Raw genomic sequence first — 14,795 nt, 5'->3', positions numbered from 1 at the left:
TAGTCAAAATTTTTTTTCTTGAATATCATTTTTCCTAAACAGTAAACGCTAAGATAGCTATAGTAATTAAAACCATCTGTTAAAAAATTTAACCTTGTTGTATCACAAATAGTTATTGATTGTATCTTTGAAATTACAATAAAAAAGAATAGTACATTGAATGAAAGTTGCTTAAGTTTTTATTTTGCCATAAGAGGCGTTTTGATCTTTTGTTATTGTGGCCTGCAAATTAAATCAGGTTCAAGATTTTACAATTTCAGCTACTTTTTTATAACAAATCGTTTTTGGAGGGAGAAAACATGAAGAAATACGAACTAAATCCCGTAACTCTTCACTAAAACTTCTTAGTTTGCTTGATCGTTATGTATGATGAAGTACTTTTTGATTTCTGAGGAAATCGAAAGATCTGAGCTTTGGAGTCGATCAATAAAATGTTCCTCGCCACGCTGTTCAAGGCACATGTCTCAATTCAAAGCAGGAATAATTTTTTGACCTTTTAAGTATGTGTATATACATATTTACGTCGTATACATGACTTTTCAGTATGCATTGACTGTTGAGTTTTTTTTGGAAAATTTCTCGGATAGTTTTTTGCTTTTATCTGTGGGTCGTATACTTAAAAAAGTTGAACAAATTTAATTCCAGCAAAATCACAAGCCTCATAACAAATTTAGCATCAAATTATTTACAAACAAATATGATCAAATGAAACTAGCAACTCTACCTAAGATCAGCCACAGGCATTTGCCTTCACGACGCTGACCCTAATGTCTGGGTATTACAAACACATTCTTTTTCTTTCCCTAGAAAAACCAAATCAGATGGCGACAAAAAGTTGAACTAGTTTGATACTTTTTAAACGTTAGACTCAATTTTTTGTACTGTTTCAACTCGAAGTCCCTTAGTACCATCTGTGGTAGCAGTATTCAGTATACATTGACTATTCAGTATTCATAAGAAAACAATTTGACTATTTTTTGCTACAATTAAATAATAGAATTAATGGTTCATCCGGAATTAATCATGGAAATTATCTGATTTTTTCTATATCTAATTTGATTTTTGATTTTTTTAGCTGTACTTCTCAACTTGCTACCACTTCTGATAAATTTTTACATTTGGCTTCAAAGTGTCTAAAGGTTGTTAAGAGGTAACTTTTTTCATGAAATGTGATAACAACGATGATGCCCTAACAAGTGGAAAGTTCGCACGCGGCGCTTTTAATGAGCTGAATAGGTTTCAGTGTCAATTCAAGCTGGCACTTCGAAAAAGATTGATGCCCAGAGTTCAAAAAGCAGTTTACATTTGCTTACAATCGTTAATAGAAAATATAGGGTTTTCAGTATTTGCTAATTTGGCCAATTTGAGATCATTTAACCCGATGTATTGTAACACATTGTATTGTATCACTGGTAAGCGGCATATTAAATTGTCTTGTAATGAAATTAGAACCGTCTTAAGTCTTGTTGCTAAGATAAGGACGCTAAATTCATCCATTTGAAATGCAGATAGCTTGTGTCTGATCAAGCAGACGAAAAAAATTGAAGGTTTCTGTTCTTTCTTTATTTTCCTTTTTCGGCCACTGAAAAAAAAAGTAAAGTACTTTTTCTGACCAAAAATTTACTTGCTTTCTGCTCCTTGCTTTTTACAGTAGTAAACTGTAATAACCGTCTTAAATCAATTTTTGATATAGATTAATGGGTATAACAATTCATTTTAAAAATTTTGTAAGAATTTGTGTACGATTATGCGCTCTGTTTCGGAATTTAACAGCAATATTTTGGGACTGTAAAAATAGCATATAGATAAAACAACATAAATTTTTGCTAGCTTCCTTTAAACGATATAACGTGTTTTTGTAGCTATTCTGGAAAAATAAATCTGCAAGAACTTTTTGCTTTGTTCATTTAGTGGCTGATGCATGACCACTTATTCATTTTACTACTATTTTACAACAAAAAACCGATTAAAAGCCAAAACAATTCCTTTGCTGAGCTCATTTACAACCATATTTCCTATATATAGCATTAAGACAGACAGCTGGACTTTTTTTTGTTAGTAATAGTAGCGGTAAATCTGCTTAGTTAAAATGTAGGTGATTTTTTCATTAAAACTCATTTCAATGATATTTGTTCCGACTTTTGAAGAAAGTGCGGAATATCTATGCTCGGTGTTTTTTTTTCATTCGGTCAATTTTCGACTTCTTAACTAAGCGTTTTTGACAGAATATTTTAATACCATCTGAAAGATATTGTAGCCTTGAGTTCAAATATAAAAAAGATATTTTACCTCAGATCATTTTTCGTAAAATTACGGTGGTTTGAAAATTGCTAACTTGGCTAATTTATAACAATTAACGCGCGATATATTACGTTGTGGTAACACGCGTAAGCGGCGGATTAATGCGTTTTACATTGAATTGAGGCCAGCAATATAAATCTATTAACATAATACGAGACGCTTAACACACCCTCATTACTTGACATTGAGTATGGAGGGATAAAATGAAGAAAGTAAATTTTTCTCTTTTTTTCCAACTGCTTTGTCATTTACTCAACAAAAAACTTTAAGTTGGCTTTAAGTGCACTCGGAACATGCAGAGCTTTGCCCTGATATACGAGCAGTCCTCTTTTATCTTTATGCTTAAGTTACGGTCCCTCAATTTTTACCGGTACGAATATGTTTTTATATTATATAGAAGGCCATGAATTCATAATAAAACTTTTGATTAGTTAGTTTTTTTATAGTTCAATAGCTAATCCAGTTTGTATTCTATTTCAATATCTTTCTATAATAGTTTATAACTCAATTAGTTGCCAATTTTGTCCTCTTACACTTTACACTCTACATTTAATGAAGATGCAGGAATAGTATCAGTCTGGTGAAAAACATATATTACTAAGAGCACAATCATTGAAAAACTCAGCAAAATCAGCGAATCTTAGCTGCTAACAAGCGTTACTTTACCCCTCATTAATGTTAAGATGGGTAATGAAGCAGTGTGAGTTGCTTACACTTTTCCCCCTTTCCATTTTCTCCCTCTATTTTTCTGTTTCTGTTCCTTTTTTCAAGGCATATTCTAACGGGACTGCATGTCTTTTTTCACCTCTTATCGCCATTTTTTTTCATTTCCCAATTTCCTTTCTGAGACGCGTACAGTGCTGCTATATGCACACCAACAAGGCTATATATGCTGTAACATTGAGTATATGGCGTAGTGTGAATACTGCGCGTGTTTTCAACGTAAATAATTTTTTGCCCCTCCTCTCAGAAAACTTCCGTAGTCAGGAATAAAAAAATTATCACGCTCTTTCGTATATTTTCAAACCATTTTTTCGCAGCAACCAACAAATGTTTCCAAATTAAGGCAATGGGAAAAGTGTTGTGGTGAATGGGTAAAAATACCCTACACTTTTTTTGCTGAAGAACAAGCGCTGAAGAATTTGCTTCATTTGTTCTTTGCTCGCCTGTATGTAATAACAAAGCGTGAAAGCTTATATGGGGAAAAGCGAGCATTTCATAAGAACAACCCTCCCGGTTGGCGTGTGTGTGTTTCGTTCCGCGGTTTGATTAAATTGCAGGCATAGCGGGTGAAGACTGGAAGAAACACGCGCTCAGCAATAGTAGACTCTACGTCGTATATGGTTACGTTAACTTCCCTTTTGTAATTCAAACTACCCCTTACGTCCTTTAGACGGGTCTTTTCCAGCCTCGCCCGTAATTCATAAAAATACTGCCCCCAAAATCCAAATCTCAGACTTTGTCTTGCAATAATATTTAGAAACGACAGCTAGGTTTATTAAAAATAGCGGCCGTTATTTTTTACGACTAAAGAGCGGCCGTCAGTTTGCACTTTCGATGATTGGTACATAGATTTCAGTTTCTTAGCTGGGTTTATTCTCCTTTTTCCATCAGCATTTTATCCCAAAAAGAGCGGGAAAAAATTAGTTATTGAAAGGAGAGATAACTAAATTGGATCTGTTTTCAACAATAGAGGCTTACGAACGTCAAAATTGACTTATATGGTAATACTTACTTGATATAAAAATTGCCGTTTTAGTTAATGAAGTTCTCGCCAACAACCACTTAGCTATCAAAAACTGCGGTAGCGTTTTTTCCATACCGGGAAAAACAAGATGGCTTTTTATTTGAGAACGAAATGGCAAAGCAATTGGTAGCTGCAATTTTCATATTTTATTGCTGAGATGATAAAACATAATGCACAATTGGTGACGCCACTACAAATGCTCAAATGTTTTTTAATGGCTTGCTAATTCTGTCTTTAAAAAACGGATTACATACCGCGCTACATTAAGAACAACGTTAAAAATTGCTGATTGCTTCAGTTATAGCTTGCGCTATTGTCTTTCCCTTATTTTTGATGGTCTTACACAAATTTGCATCTTATTCGTTTTTGCCTTTTGAACTGATTGTTGTTCATTTTTAAATAATCGTTATCGTTTATTGGTCGTATCCGTGGAACATTCATCATTTGGAACTCTTGAAAAAAGACCACTTTATAATCGGGTATATAAACAATAGAAAACATTTTCTGCTTCGAAAAGTACCCTTATTAGAATTCACTTATTACATTTGCGAACTTTATTTTATATCTATGCTAACGTTAACTTCATTCGTTTAGTGGAATTGGTCGAAATCAAATAAAGGAAATTCAAAGGTAAGAACATTTAAAAATGGGAATCCTTTAGAACCTTTTCAAGAATCGTAGCTCATTGCTTTCTTGTTTTCTTTCTTCTTCGACTTAAAAAGGACTATTTTGTACAAATTTGTTTGTTGTTTCCATTTTATCGGGATAGAAAACGAATCGAATTTTCCCACCAACTAGCCCAGGGGTTAATCGCAGGATCGAATTCCTTTAATATTCTTTAGTCGATATATCAACAAATCCTCACAAAACGACTAACGGGCGGTGATACCATATAGTTGCGAGCTAAATAACTTCAATAAAACAACTTAATCTTTGAAGCCCTAGAATTGATAAAATAGGTATATTGTTAGTCTTCAAAACTTGAAAATTCAACTTGCGGCTTACCATCAAATTCCAACAAAAAACCTTTAGGTAAACGAACCAAAATGAAGTGAAGATTCTCAATTAAACATTTCAGGTAAAATTATTTTGTCATAGTTTTTCCCATTGGTTGCTGACTTGCTGCTTCAACAAAGTAAAAACAATTTAGCCTGTTTTCAGACTTGGACACCTGAAAACCAACTACCCGGGTCGAGTTGCCTATAATCTATGTTTTGACATTCTAAGTCGAGCATAATGTATGCGCACGGCTAGAAAGAATAGACGAGGCAGTGGTTTGCGTCAAACACGGTCATATCATATCAAAATTCAGTCGAGCACAGTCGAAACATAGCTAGAGCATAGTCGAAGTCGTAGAGGTGAAACAAAAATTCAGAAACCTAAAAATATGATGAGTGACATTTCTTCGTAAACTAAAACCGAAGCAGAAACTTCATAGTGATTTTTCTTATAAAAAGAAAAAGTGTTAGGAAATCTCAAAATTTCGACAAAACCTCATTGTAACTGATGAATTTTTAATATGGTAAATCACTCGGCTTATTTTGATGTTAACTTGAGGTATTTGTTTTCGACTTGCAAAAAAATGATCCCGAGTGTTCTCAGCCTAGAGCTTTGAGTTAATCAAATGTACCTGAAATATAACCTACAGACCTTTTTTGAAGTTGACTGATTTACCAGGAATTTGATTTTGGATGTGTAGCAAGTTGCCTGACTTTCCACCTTTCAAATGCGAACCATCTTTAGGGGTATGCGCTCTTTAAATAAAATCATTTAGCACAGGGTTTGACATGCCCTGTGGGTCACCCTTTGGAAATTGCAGAAAAACACAGTCATTGGGATTCTAACAATGAGCTTTTTGAACAATCAAACTGACTGTAGAACACCGTCAGTACAATCTGGTCTAAGCCAGTGAGACAGGGGACTGCTTTAAATATACGAACCTGTGGTTTTAGCCTCAGTTTTGGATGACTGACCTCAAAATTTTTCAAAGGTGTCTTCGTCGCCACCATATACTAACTTTTGGGTGGGGTTGACGCGCGCCAGAAAACCGCAAATTTTTGGTCAAAGTTTTTCAGAAAACTCCAGAAAATGTGGTCAAATTAGAATATTTATATTGATTTGGTAGAGCTCAAAAAATCAAATTGGTCGACCTTAAAAAAAGGTCGACAAAATTTTCGAATTTTTTAAAATCCGCCCCCTTGAGAAAATCCTGGATCCACCCCTGAATTAAATTTATGTCTATTTTTTAGCGAAAAAAACCTTTATACAAGATTAAAAATTTATTTGCGCAAATTAGTTGTTCTTTTTAAAATATATGTACAAAAAAATTTAAAACAGTGACAGGAAACAGCTGTTTTCATCAAAATTTCTGTTTGTGTTTCACATCTTTTCTTGAATTTAGTTTTTGTTTTATCACAAGGTCATGCACCCCTTGTTCTGTAGCAGCTTGTTTATCATATTCTTTGTTCCTTTTTTTAAAAACTAACTACTGATTTTGGCTCGGCAAAATTTCCAACTCTGATCATTGAAGAAATAAAACAACTGGTTTTAAAAGCAACAGAATCTTGAATGGTCAATTTTTTGAATTCATTGTATACATTAAATATACTCACTAGCAACCAAGTTATTATTGCGCTTCAGATCTTTAAAAGGTCTCCTTTAAGCAAGCATACTTCTGGTTTTAAAACAGTAAATGGCAAATATACAAACAAAGCATAATCCTAAATTGTTGTTTTCCTCAATGATCGAGGTGAAAATTGTCTGATACAATATTCAATTTCTATCGGGACTTCTTAGTTGACATAGGTCACATGACGGTAATTAGTAGTCGCGCAGGTAGCGCAAAGGCTTTTCATTGCCTACCGTCCAATCTACGAAGGACCGAAAATGTCTTGAGTGAAAATTTTTGTTTAAACTTAAAACATTAACAGTTTGATTTCTGTTTATTAGTTCTTACCAAAAATTCGGATCTTAATGTTTTGAACTGGTGGTTAAGTGGCAGCATTTTTGTCTCTTGGATTGTGAAATTGTGATGAATTCATCAATTCCTGATTGTAACCATGCTAAATTCGGGAAATTACTGCTTAATATACTGTTTTAGGAATTCGTAAAAAAAACCAAGCTCAGAAGCATGCACTTATTTCTTGTCAAAGCTGAAAAATTGCTCGTAACTGTGGCTGAATTCAATTGGTTGAATTGTTTAACGTTTTGGAACCAAATTTATATCCTAAAATTGAATAATTTCTGTTTTTTTTTTAAATTACCAAAAAACAACACATTTGTCAAGGTTTTTCATTTACTGAGTTTGCATATAAGGGGAATTTTATTGGTAAAAGAAAACAACTTTCGCTCTTTGATCCTTTCGGTTCTCCCATATCCCATATGAGGTAAACAATTCATTAGCTACCCAAAATTGTTTTTTGGTACTTCTTATGGTACCTACTCTCTACAAATGATTGACAGTTTCTATACACATTCCTTACAGATTATATAGAGAGTTTTTATAGATTATATTCAGGTTATTAATATATGTATGTAGATAGTTTTCAATTTTATATATCAAAAATAAACAGATTTCTTGATTATATACTGATTTTCTTTTTGAATGTCATCTCATATCAAAAATTTGAAAGTAAATTATAATGTATGATTTTTATTTACTTTTGCATAAAATCTTGCATAAAGAACTAATTGCTTCCGAAAATTATCAGTCAAGTGTTTTGTAACACCTATGCGAGAAATTGCGCTTAAAATGTTGATCTTAGAAGTAGCAGTTGAATAAAATTATCCCTTTGTTTGCTACGGGAATAAATTATTAAATTTCAAACACTGAAAAACATCTCCTGAAAGCTTTGGATCAATTGTTGTACACAACTCTCTTCAAGTGAAACTACCTCACAATTTTTCTGCAATTTTGCCAGAAACTACATCAAACTATCTTAAAGGACAATCCGATGAGTCAGAGACTCACATGATACCAGTAGTCCTACTTAAAGCAATTTTGCTCGCAGTAATTATTTTTTACCCAGACAAACTTGTGAAAAAGTTTGAAACTTTGAGAAAAAGTTTGATTGAAACTTTGAGAAAAAGTTTCAATCAAACTGAAACATACTTATGTTTATAGCTCATAAAGAAAAAATTTTTAATGCAATTCGAAAATTGGCTATATGGGAAAATTAGGTTGCACAAAAACTACTCTTTCCATTAAACTGTAACGTTGAAGCTAATCTATCCGATTACGAACTTATTAAAAACTCTGAGTCGGCGCAATTGAATATGATAAAAATTTGTCATTATTTTTTTGACAGGTTGTTGAAAAACTTTTTGAAAAAAGCAAAATTTTTCATCTTATAACAAGTAGTTTGATTATAAAACGACTGATGTGATTCGCACCTGTATGAAGTATTTGGTCAGCAAAAAACCATTCTTATTGTTTTTGAAAAAAACATTCAGCCAAAATTTCTCTTGACAATACACACAGTGACTGGCTGTATATCATTAAAAAAAAATTTCCTGAAAGTTTCTTAACTGAAAGCTCTGGGTAATAACTTTGAATCCAAAAAAAACGATCAGAAATTGAATTTTTTAAAATCAATATAAAAACCTGACATCGAAACAGATGTTTGCAGAATTTTGACTTTGTCTGCTATTTTTGATTATATATAAAAAGATAAAATTTTGGATTTCGCTCTAAAGTGCGTTTTTTGATTAACTAAAGGAACCATTAAGAAAACTTCGTTTCAAAGGTAAAACTACTTTGCTGCATTTTTTTCTCTATTTTTTTTTGGGTCTGAGACGAAGTTTTGACGACTTGACAGCTTGGGATGGGTCATTGGGACTACGCAATTTAATAGTTTTGCTATATTTGATAACATATAAATGGATAAAATTGTGGATTTTGCTCTAAAACGCGTTTTTCAAAAAACGAAAGGAGCTGAAAAATTCTCTGACTCAAGAGAAGGACTATTGCCAAAATATTTTCTTTGAAAATGGTCAATTGAATATCGGTCAGTTAGATTTTTGGTTTATCACAATTATTCACTAGACAGCTTTTGCAGTCGTGATTCGAGACAAATCAATTTTGAATGACAGTCATTCGAGACAAATTGAATGACAGTCAATTTTCTTAGTGTCGAGACAAACCAGTTTGAAAATTTTGATTTTTGGTCTAATTTCAATCTAATCAGGTGATAATAAGCATGCTTACAAACGCTTTTCTATGCTTAGTTTCAACCGTGAATATTTGCACCGGGCTTGGTTTTGTTTGAATAAATTTAGTTTTTTGTAGTTTTTTGCGCTAATTTGTCAAACAGAAAGTTCAAAACTCAAAATTTTTCTGCAAAAAATGTTTAAAAAATTTGTTTTTTTTTTGAACTTTTTCTAACAATTTTTTGTTTTTCAAATCATTTTTCTACAAAATTAGTTTTCTAATGGTTTTTTAGTATCAATGTTAAATACACCTAAAATATATGTTTATGTCGCTTAGATGTTTTTTATCACAACATGCAGAAAAAAGGAACCTAATCTGAAAACATTTTTTTTTCAAGACCATGTTTGGATGTTTTTGTGCTACTTTCACAGTAACCGGCTATGCTTGTTTTCTTTAAACTATGCTTGGCTTTCATTTACACGAACTTTGGTGACAAGAACAAAAGCTTGCGAAGAAAACATTGGAAGTCATATTAAACTTTTAGATAACTTGATTTTAAACTGTTGTGCTGCATTTTTTTCCTGTGTTTTATTTGGGTCTGAAAAATTGCATGATTGCACTTAATATTGGTTGTGTTATGTTTAGTTTTATCCAGCATTTTGTATTGCACTCAATTTTTTTACGAAATTTTTTTAATGAAATTGGTCACGATAGAGGGCTGTTTCGAATTTTTGAAAGATATATTCCAAACTTTGATACGGCGGTTTAGAAGCTTTAACTTATTCAAAATTTGTGTTCTCCTCAAAATATTCTCGGCATACATTTCCCTAACAAAAATCTGTTTCTCCACTCGTATGCAGTACATGCGACGACAAAAATACTAGTTCAAGGGTCAATAACTAAAATACATTGACTTTTTTGCGGAAATGTTGAACTGTTTCTTTTTTTATATAACACTGGGCTTTCCTATTTTTGGCTATAATAATGCAGTCGGTTAGGGGCTCACAGTTTTCAATTATCTGTACTATACTAGGAAATAACATACTGCGTATGCTTTCCTGTAAAAATGGGACTGAGCATTTCCTGTTAGCTTGTTTTAAATTGATATTAATTGTTTTAACATAAATCGTGCACTTCGATCGAGAAAAAATGACATTGTAGCTAAAAGAATCAGATGTTAATTGGATGACCTTTGAGTTTTGGGTTTAAACGACTATGGTTTGATTGCAGAATTTCGGAATGAGTATCTGATTTTGGTTTAATTTGGGTATCACCCGGGTCGAGGTGCTCACTTTCACTTTCAAAGTTTCGACTTTCAAAGTCAAGCCTATGTCAGTGCTTGAACGAAAAAGAATCGTCAAGACAGGGGTTTGAGTTGAGCACAAATTCGAAACATACCTCGAGCACGTTCGAGCACAGTCGAGCACGGTCGAGCTTGGTCCAACTATACCTAGAGAACGGTCGAAACATAACTCTAGAACGATCGAAACATACTTCGAGCACCGTCGAAACATACTTCGAGCACGTTCAAAATTTGAATTGAGCAGATCGAGAAATGAATTTTTGTCAAATTTTTTGCTCGCAAAACTGTGAAAAGACGCATACAGCAAATTTATCCAGCATATATGTATTTATATTGCGCAGCTAGCTAGACCAGCATATTTGCTGATCATATACAGGCGCATCAAGAGATGGCCTACGCATGGTCCTAAAATTGTTGAAGCAAAAATTTTGTAGCGACAAAATTTTTGCTTCTTTTTTAGCGACAAAATTGTCACACAAAAAGAGAAAGCTATAAAACAATCAGATGAAACCTTCAGTCATGTATGAAACAAAAATCTCAAGTTTTATTTTAGCAATTAGTCAAATGGGAAACGTTATCATTATCTTGGAGCTAAAATAAGAAATAGTTTTTCAGATTTTTAATAAAGTTTTCTCTACATTTTTCACGAATTGACTGTTTCAAAGACAGATCAAAACAATCGGCAAAATTTTGCAAAGACCCACTCAGCACGGTCCTACTTTGTGCAATGAGAATTGTAATTTATAAATGACATTGAAGTTTATTAAGTCTTTAGACTCAAAAAGTTTATTTTTTTTCACCTCCAAAATTCGGAAAAACTTTAAGCACTAATAGACCAAAAAAGCCTTTCGGAGCAGTCAAAGCCAATCATTAGGCCCTTAGCCAGCTTGACTCTTTGTGGTTTTGGCCTAGCACGGTCGAAACATATCTTTCTTGGGTCAAGCACGGTCGAGCACATTTGTTTCGGTCGAGCACGTTCAAAGCATACCAAATTTGGTCGAGACGATAGAAACATACCGATTTTTGGCCGAGACGGTCGAAACATAAAGTGAGCACCTCGACCCGGGCAGCTGATACTATTTGGCTATACTAGCTAAAATTACACGGTAATTGCAACATTCGCAGCATGAAAAAACATTAGATTTGCTAAAAAAACTAATTGAAGGCGATCTTTTGGAGGCATTAAATGAGCATGATCTAAAGTTACTCTTGCCGATTGTCTCTGATTTTATGCCCTTTGAAACTAAATTTGGACTGTATCAATGTACATCACTAGGCCCAGCTCATTTTCCCATTATACCTAAATGACATTTGAAGCTCATTATTTACCGTAATGCTATCCTAAATTTCCTAGCCCAGATTACTTGGGGCAGATTTTGGGGAAAAACTTGATCTGATGACGACGATAACTCGAAGCTGATTTTAGAGCGTGTACAAATTAACAAGGCCGATTTCCTGCTTGCTTTCTTTACTTTATTTCCCCTCACTGATGTTGAGTGAAAAGATTAGTGAAGTTTTTGCGCAATGCATGGCTTTCAAATAAAAGAAATGCGCCCGCCGACGGAAATAAGGGAATACCGACTGGCCTTTGCTTAAACTGCATAATCAATATTTTTAGCAGAGCTTGCTGCAAAATCTTGTCTTTTTTCAACCTTTTTTTCCAAAATTGAAATTCCATTTTGCTCGCGGTATTTTTGAAACAAAGAATAAACAAACAATAACGCCGCTTCGCTGATATTTATTCAAACTAAACTAATAGCGTTCCTTCTCATCTTATACCGGCCGTATCTGAAATTTGATTTAAGTCATGTATGCCCCCCACGCTAATTTCTATTGGATTGTCTGACGTGGTCAAAAATCAACCTATTGGCTCTTCGATTTTTACTTGACTGCCTGTCCGCTTATCTGTTAACCTTTGCAGTATACGAAAGTCTGCTGTTTTCTCTGTTCGCTCATAAACTGGTGCCGATTGTATTCAAAAATGTCTTATTATTGTTCAAGTGAACAATTCTTTTCATCGTAAGGCCATTAATGGCTTGCGTAATTGATCACCCGAGACCACAACCGCTTTCAAATGCAGAAGCAATACGTCACAAAATCAAGCGATTTTCCATTACTATTTGAATCGTTATTCTCTTTTAGCGTCAAAAATTCAATTACATATTTCAATTTGATCCGTCGCAGCTTTAGTGTTACTGTAAGAAAGGATCATGTTTTTTAGAAATGATTTCTTGGTAAAAGTTCCCAATTTTTTTATAAATACTTTTTTTGGCCATACCAAGAAACCAAAAAATGAAAAGTTCAGGAACGATAACAAAATAATTTTGAAAACTTTGTTGACCTTTTTTTAAGTCGACCAAAATGATTTTCTGAGCTCTCCTACATAACTATAAAGACCTCAATTTGACCTAACTTTCTGCGCCGCAGGCAAATTTGTGAAAAAAACAGGCCAAAAAAGGCGTTTTTATGCAATTTTTGGAAAATTTCGACCAAATAATCGGTTTTTTTGGCGCGCACTCCCCCTGAAAAATTAGTGTATACTGGCGGGTACACCACCAAAAATAGATATCTCAAAATAGTACAAAGGGGGACCCTTTGGGTCGGCAGGGGGTCGAATCCCTGAGCGGGGGGGGCGTTCACTACACCGCCCCTCCTAAATTCGCTACTGAGTTATAACCGAGGTGGTTAACTCATAGAGTAATTTCGGATAGGGTACACCGTCTGCTCGTCACGCTATCTTATTTTCGGCCGGATAGATTCGTGCAACTTCTTAGTCTAATACCGATCCTAATCTTACTCTTATACTATCTAGTCTCAGGTTGTTTAACTAGTCTCTGCTAGGCTCAATAGATCTAGGGTATACTGGTTTATTGCGGCTGCTGAAGTTCTCTTGGAGAGTCAACTAATTTCTAAGTTAAATTCAAATCTCTCTGGTGCTGAAATTACAAGTAATTTCAGCACTTACAAATAAGTGGGTTGTTAGTTAGATGGATCATGATTGGTTAATATTAAATACTTTACAATGGTAAAATATCTAATTTATCCAATCATAAAATGTAGTTTAGATCAGGTTCCACCCATCCGGGTTTTACAGAGTTTTTTAGAATAGTCTTCTGTAATTCAAAGGATGGATGATGGACGTTGGTATTTGGCGAACATCATAATTCTTCTGGGTTTTCGCGTTAGAGAAGTTCCAGGTTCAATCGCTGTGTCTTCTCATGACAACGACTGGGTTTTCGCAACAAACTCAAATCTGATTTCAGAATGGTTGGCTATGACAGGTTTTTCTGTTCCATGTAGAGAACTTCTTTTGGGTTGACCTTGTCTGGGAATGGCGTGGAGATTGTGCGTGGAGGGGATGCCTGGTTACTCGGATCTGTACGTATACTTGAACATCGAGGTGGTCATTGGTCTAGTTCAATGAAGTCCTTTTCTGCGAAGTCAAGTCGTACTCTAAATCCTTTGAGTTGTGATTGTGGGCGGCATATTGATTGTGGTTGGCCATTCTTTTTCGAGTGTAGTGGGGTCATTTTGTCTTTGGATGTTCGTCTTTGGTGTTGTATGCTGATCTATATACTGCAAGGTATAATTTACATTTTATAAAATTTTTATTAGTTTGGTGTTTTAATTATGATTTTGGTTAGTTGTTTTCACAAAAGCTTTTTGTTTTAGTTCAGTTATTTTGAAGAGTTACTCACCCTTGAGTACCTCTTATTAAAAATAGAAGTGTGGTCACAAAGCGTGGATGTAGCGCGGTGGGTTAGGCCGGCTATAGAGCATGCTCAGGACGTCCTCTCTGGTGGGTTAGGCCAGGAGTGGGAGTATGATTTCGTGCGGTTTCTGTGAGAGGTCCTGTTATGTGATAACGTTTTATGTTGGGTTTATTGTGGTTTTTCTTATGTTTCGTTGGTTGTGTCCTTTTTTCAAAAATCAAATTGTTTTTGGTATGGGTTTGTCTTTCTACTTTTTTGTGTTTTATTATTTTTTTCTTAGACTTTATAATAGTCTTCAAAAGAATAAATTATCCAGTTTTAAACTGGGTTAATCCGGTTTGGGTACCGTTGGTTTCCTATTCTTAGTCATGCTGTTATTCTATGTGTTGTGGTGTTTAGTAAGCTGCGTTGGTTAGTTTTGTTTAGTATATAATTCCTTTCCAACCGGGTTAAAGGAAAGTTGGAAACTTGTTATCGTGTGTTAGAGTTGTTGAGTGTGAAAGCTTGAAACTGAAATTCATTATTTAAACAATTCTTCGTGGGCGAGCTGTGCGAGTATGGATAGAATTCTTGTGCGAGTGA

General features: G+C 34.2%; 2 protein-coding genes across 6 annotated transcripts in view; one reads left to right on the top strand and one right to left on the bottom strand.

Moving 5' to 3' along the window:
* LOC134841257 (metal cation symporter ZIP14-like) overlaps positions 1-14,795 on the bottom strand; it is a 379,452-nt gene that overhangs the window by 294,385 nt on the left and 70,272 nt on the right. The window lies entirely within an intron of this gene.
* LOC134841983 (regulator of G-protein signaling 17-like) overlaps positions 1-14,795 on the top strand; it is an 80,916-nt gene that overhangs the window by 9,778 nt on the left and 56,343 nt on the right. The window contains exon 1 of one of the 3 annotated variants that reach the window (XM_063858110.1): positions 3,853-4,678. The exons of 1 other annotated variant lie outside the window; for it this stretch is intronic. The gene's annotated coding sequence lies outside the window, so the exon portion shown is untranslated. Of the gene's footprint in view, positions 1-3,852; positions 4,679-4,825; positions 5,127-14,795 lie in introns of those variants that run through there. One more of the 3 variants, XM_063858112.1, reaches the window with a different exon arrangement.

The sequence above is a fragment of the Symsagittifera roscoffensis genome, chromosome 3 (genome assembly GCF_963678635.1).
Source record: "Symsagittifera roscoffensis chromosome 3, txSymRosc1.1, whole genome shotgun sequence".
Lineage (NCBI taxonomy): Eukaryota > Metazoa > Xenacoelomorpha > Acoela > Convolutidae > Symsagittifera > Symsagittifera roscoffensis.
The sequence above is the reverse complement of the archived record's forward strand: the minus strand, read 5'-3'. Positions and strand labels throughout refer to the sequence as shown.